Source organism: Geospiza fortis, unplaced genomic scaffold (assembly GCF_000277835.1).
Source record: "Geospiza fortis unplaced genomic scaffold, GeoFor_1.0 scaffold351, whole genome shotgun sequence".
Taxonomy (NCBI): Eukaryota; Metazoa; Chordata; class Aves; order Passeriformes; family Thraupidae; genus Geospiza; species Geospiza fortis.
Window position 1 is genome coordinate 848,378 of NW_005054419.1, and position 6,000 is coordinate 854,377.

Genomic DNA, 6,000 nt, shown 5'->3' on the forward strand with positions numbered 1-6,000 from the left:
AAACAAATGCAGGCACAGAACTCTGGGTTCCCAAAACTGGAAGAACCACCTGCTTCATCTCCTACCCATCCCAGAACACTCTCAACAGCCCAGCAGTTGATTTATTCAGGGATGGTACATTTATTGCCAAACATCTTTCATCATGTGCAGAGGTTTCACTCAGCCGAAAAATCCAGATAATCATTTCCAGTCACAACAGTATAATGCCCATTAAATTGTCCAGTATTTGTCAAATTAACACTCATCCTGATGAGCTAATGTATAATATTAGGGTGATCACCATTTTTATGCTGTCCTTGTTGCCGTTCAATGCTCAGTAAACTCAACTTTTGCAATAAAAGCACATTTGTAAATAAACAATCCCATGCTTCCAGGGCTCCCTGAGCACCACATCAAGCATTAAATGAGGTTGTTATTAAAGTGGGTTCCAGCACTTCTGGTGATGAAGCTGAGAATCTCCAGGCTGCAGAAGGATGAAAGCAGAAAAAATGCAATAAAGGTCACTGTGCTTTAGCCAACAGCGGTACAGACCAGGCTTTGACCAGGGTAAGAAGAATCAGTGTTTGCCTCACCTTTCCTATGAATAACATTTTTCCTTATATTTACAGGAATTTCCTGTATTTCTCTTCATGCCTATTTATTCTCACCACTGGACACCACTGAGAAGAGTCTGACTACACCTTCTTTATGCCCCCACACTGGGTGTATATAAACATTGATGAGGTGTTTGCTCTTCCTGTGGGCAAAAATGTCTGGTCAGTTCAGAGATCAGAAGACTGGAATGGGGGATCTTGACATCTGTGGAGTGGTTTCATGTCAGTCAAAATGAAGATTTAGCTAATTTCTTCCATGTTTGAATTACATCAGATTCTTTGAGATGATGAAGCTTCTCTGTCCCTCTGAAAAGTAAAAGTGGTGTCAAGGATGAGAGTCCAGCCCTTCGCCCAGTGTCTGGGCTGCTGCATTTATTCCATTCTAGGACAGCTGATGAGTTTTAAAAAGCCATCAGAAAGTCTCCAAACCAGGAAAAGCCAGAAAAAAAACCCATCAGATGCTGCTGTTTAACACAAATTTTACTGTTCTTCCAGCTTGGAAATCAGATTATTCATTTTTATCCAGCTCATGACACCTATCCTTGCTCAAGTCCTGGCATTAAGAGTTAAGTTGTATCCCTCCAAAAATTCTTAGGTCCAGTCTTAGATCCTAAAATGGAAAATAATGAGCAGCCCTGCAGATTCCCCTGGGCCGGGCACAGACAGCAAACTCTCCTTCCACCAGCCCAGCACAAGGAACCCAGTCTGCAAATCCTATAAAGGCAAAACCTTGCAGACGTGCCTGGTTAAGATGTTTCTGTTGCTGCATGATAGAGTCAGTCTGAAAAACATGGATTTTTCTTCATGCTCTCAGGACCTAACATTAACTAAGCTCTGCTCTTAACCCAACTGCTTCCTGCTTGACATTTGTCTGTGGCTTTGGCTCAAAAAGTCAGTCTGCACCGTCTGTTCTGTTTTCCTGCAGGGAAATCACCATCTGTATTTGCCACTGTTTGATGATTAGCTACAAGTAGCACCAAATTCTGCTTTTTCAGGTGTTTGCTCTGTAGAGAGATTCACTTGTTTCAGCGGTTTGACCTATTATAGGTTCAAATTCTCATTAATCCAAAACTTTCTGGTTTAAAGAGCCTGTTTTGTCCCAGTGGTGATGGTTTCCAGCCATGGGGTACCACTGTCAGGAGTGACTGTGAAGATCATGTTGAGGTCCATTGAGCTGGCAAAAGTCAAAGCCCAGACCACAAATCCCTGTTCACAAAAGATGCAATCCATCACCCTTGCCTCATATTTGTTAACTGCTCTTGGCACTAAAAAGCATCAAAAACACATATGGAAAGAAGCAATAGGGGAATTCCATGCTGAGAAAAAAATATTTCAAAACTGTACTTCACTGTAACAGTCATGTGGCTGCTTTTAGTGTCTCTGCAGAAGAAGGAAGTAAAATATGCCTGGTGAAAGAAGGTCTTGCTCAAGAGAAATGCCTTGGAAAAATAATTTTAAAAAATTAAAAGCACCAAAGTAATAAGGATTTTTTTTTTCCTTTCCTGGCAGGAACCCCCTGATTATTAAGGAATTCTTTATGGAAGAAGCTATTAAAATGTAATATAAGATACTTTTTCCACAGAAGCTACAAAATTTGCTGGCCAAGCTCTCCCTTGAAATAGCGAGAATTCTCTGCTGGTGGAATAAGGAAAGATATCAGTGAATTGAAAAACAACTTTGTTAAAAGTTATTAAACTTTGTACAAAAAACAGTTTAGTGAGGTTATAACAGGAACTTCATGGCATGTTAACATATTTTGCAGGTTCTGCACTTACCAGCCATGGCCCAAGGATTAGGGGAACCTTTTCAGCTCAGAACATGAGCAGCAAGACTCTCAAATCCAAGAGCAGGTTTAGACTGAGATCCAGAACTTCTTTTCAGAAGAAAACAAAGACTATTTACAGGAGCATGTAGTGACAGGACAAGGGGAAATGGTTTTAAACTGGAAGAAAATAGATCTAGATTGCTTATTAGAAAAAAAATATTCACTGTGAGGGTGGAGAGGCCCTGGCACAGGTTGCCCAGAGAAGCTGTGGATGGCCCATCCCTGGAAGTGTTCAAGGCCAGGTTGGATGGGGCTTGGAGCAACCTGGGATAGTGGAAGGTGTCCCTGCCCATGGCAGGGGTTGGAACTTGATGATCTTTGAGGTCCCTTCCAACCCGAACCATTCCATGTTTCTGTGAAGAATCGTCTCCACCCTGCTGGGATGGTTGGGTAAGGATTTGAGTCCTTCTCCACATGGTGAGAACTAAATGTGGGGTTTTTGTCTATTGTTGCTTCTCCATATCAGTGTTTCAGCCACTGTTTGCTTCTCCTTCTTTCCAGGGTCACCAAACCAGCTCAGTAATAGACTTCTCATTTGCATACTCATTACTCAGGTGAATAGAAATGCAATGTACTGATACTCAGGAAGCAGCAGACAGTTGTGTGCCAACACCCAGCAGTGCAGAATCCCTAGCACCCTTTAAACACAGCACCTTTCTTTAGGAATCTTTATTAATTCCTGTCCTGTTAATGTGCTGCATTCAGCAGGCCAGTACCACCTGCTTACCTGGTAAACCCAGGGCTGTAGAGCCTGAAAATTACCTCTGCACTCTGTTAATGAGGTGAAAGCATCCTGAATGAATCCTAAACATGATCTCCTGTGAACATTGCCTGTGTCTTCACTCTCACCATTGTACTCCAACCCTTTGTGCCCTTTGAAATCCTTTGGTAAGGGACATGTGTCACTGTCATATTTTCTGGAAAAATGCCTTTGCCAGGATTTCTTCTCCTGGGAAGCTGAGAAGCCTCAGAGAGAAATTAAAACAACAATTATCTGATTGCTTTTCCCTGTTTTGCTGCTTTGGAATGTGGTCTGGAGAGTGTTTATCCAACAGGTTTGATTGATTTCATGTGAATTGTTTTGACTAAATGACCAATCACCACCCAGCTGTGTCAGGACTCTGGAAGCAGCCACGAGTTTCATTATCATTCTTGTTAAGCCTTCTGTCTGTATCCCTTCTCTGTTCTTTAGTATAGTTTTAGTATAGTTTTAGTATAGTATTATTTATTATAATATAATATAATAAAATAATAAATTAGCCTTCTAAGAACATGGAGTCAGATTCTCAATTCCTCCTTCATCCTGTGGACCCCAATAATACCACAGACATGCCTGCCCAGCACTGACAGCTGGGGCAGAAAACCTCCTGGTGATGCCAAACCTTCTGCAGAAGCACCTGGAGGCCATGAAACATCCTCAAAAGCATCTGAAAGGGCACGAGAGAGAGCTGTGTATGGAGCCTGAAATATTAATTTACAGTCAACCAAGCACAATCTTCATGGGATCATGCTGACCATATTTATATTAACAGAGAAAATATGGGGTTTGATTTTACCTTGCATTTCTTTAGGTTTGCAAACTACAAACTGAAAGGACATGAGACAAAATGATCAGAGGCATGAGGGATAACCAGAGGCATCTGGAATCCACAGCTTGACAACAAAAGACCCCACAGTGGGTTTGTCAAAACAGCCACTGTTGTAAAACTTCTCTGCGCAACAGAAAATCAGAGCACAGCAAAAAACAAATGAAACTAATAAAATGAAAAATATGGGTAAGCACATAAAGGAAATTTAAAAAAAAAAAGGAAATAGCATGAGATTTTATGTCATCTAATTTTTTTTTAATATCCAAATCTCATCCGCCTAGAAAAGAACACGTCATCCCCATGGTTTATATTTCTCTAAGAGAAGTTATTAATGTGTTTAAACTGCCCCAGGCTGTAATTATCACCCTTTTCTGTGAAAGAAAAGACTGAAAATTTTTGATCTTTGGTATTATTTACTGAAGCTGTCCCTGACTCAACAGCACCCTCAAAATAAAAACTGTAATCAATATCTTATTATGGATTTTTTTTTTGAGGTAAATTAGCTTTTATTCCACAGACACCTATACATTTTCTTGTTTGAGTGAGCCTTTTCTCACTGGCTACCTACTCCCTTTTCATTTAATCTCAAGTCAAAAACCAGATCTCAGGATTTATTTTGAAAGGAAGCAAAACAAATGGAATTTTCAGATGAAGAGGAATGTCTGTACAGTGGAAGCAAGAGGAGCCCAGGAGACCTGAATGCTCTCATCTGGCTGTGATTTGAGAGATCTGAGACTTCATTTCAAGCTGTAGTCACCTTTTCTCTTCCAGCCTTGGCGGTACTGCGAAAAACCCTTATAAACTCTGAAAAAATCAAAATCTAGAGCAGACCTCTTGCTATCAACCTGGTTTTCCTGAGTCATTATTTTCAATTAGTATTAAAAAAATATCTTTTTTTTTCTTCCTTATTTTGTTAAAGCTGCAATAAAAAAACTGCAATGTGCTATCAAATGAACGACCAATATTTAGGACTGAACCTGTAGCAAAATCAATACATTTTTATTATTCTGGTTGCTGTGCCATAATGTTACAGTAAGGATACTTCAAAATTTTCAAAGTCTTTATCACAACTTTCATTTTAAAAAAATGTGCAGTTTGAAACAGTCAACAAATTATGTTCATACTATTATGCAATGTGTTAAAATAATAGAAATTAAATTGGGAGTCTTCCAGCAGCAATGCAAGATTGAATTGAAATGTGATAGATGGGTTCAGAGATATGAAACTCATTGGAATAAAAGAGGTAAAAGGATGAAATGACAACAAGAAACTGTTCAGAACCACGAATGAGCTTGATGAAAAAAGAAAATGGGAGAACTAGCAGTCTGAAATTGCAGAGCAGGAGGTATCTTTACTGTCGTGTTGCTGCTGCCTCAATCTGATGTCCAGGTTCACAGGGCCTTTCAGTCTCTGGGTGCTCCAGGGCTTCTTTAAGGTCCCTGCATTTGGCCAGGGAAATCAAAGCAAAGAAATCAATGCCCTTATTTTTTACCCCATGTTTTTTTTCATGGACAGGACTGAAGCAGACCTGCTTTCCACCAACCTCCTGTTTCTAACTCTCTGCACCCAGGAGTCCCAAGGAAGCCAAATTCACCCTGGCACAGCAGTCATGGGTGATACAGCACAAGCTCATCTTTATCCTGCTCCAAAATTTCCTTCTTCTCCAAAGGCTTTGCCAAGGTTTCCCACATCACCAACTGAGCAGACAGATAAATTCAGCCCCCCACTTTCACTTCTCATTCCACTGCCAAGGTGAAGGAGTCAGGAGCTAAACCCTTCCCTGCTGTACCCTCTACAAACTCACAACTCAATTGTTTATTGCCGTAAGAGGTTTATGTTTATGTTCTTTATAAGACTTTTATAATTATTCTCTTTTTTTTTACAGGGGTAGATGGTATTTATGGTGTGTTTAGGAGCTGCGGGGGGAAAGGGACAGAAAATTTATGCTAACCTTCCCATCCTGCAGTGTCCAGGACATTTTCAGTGCGTGGAA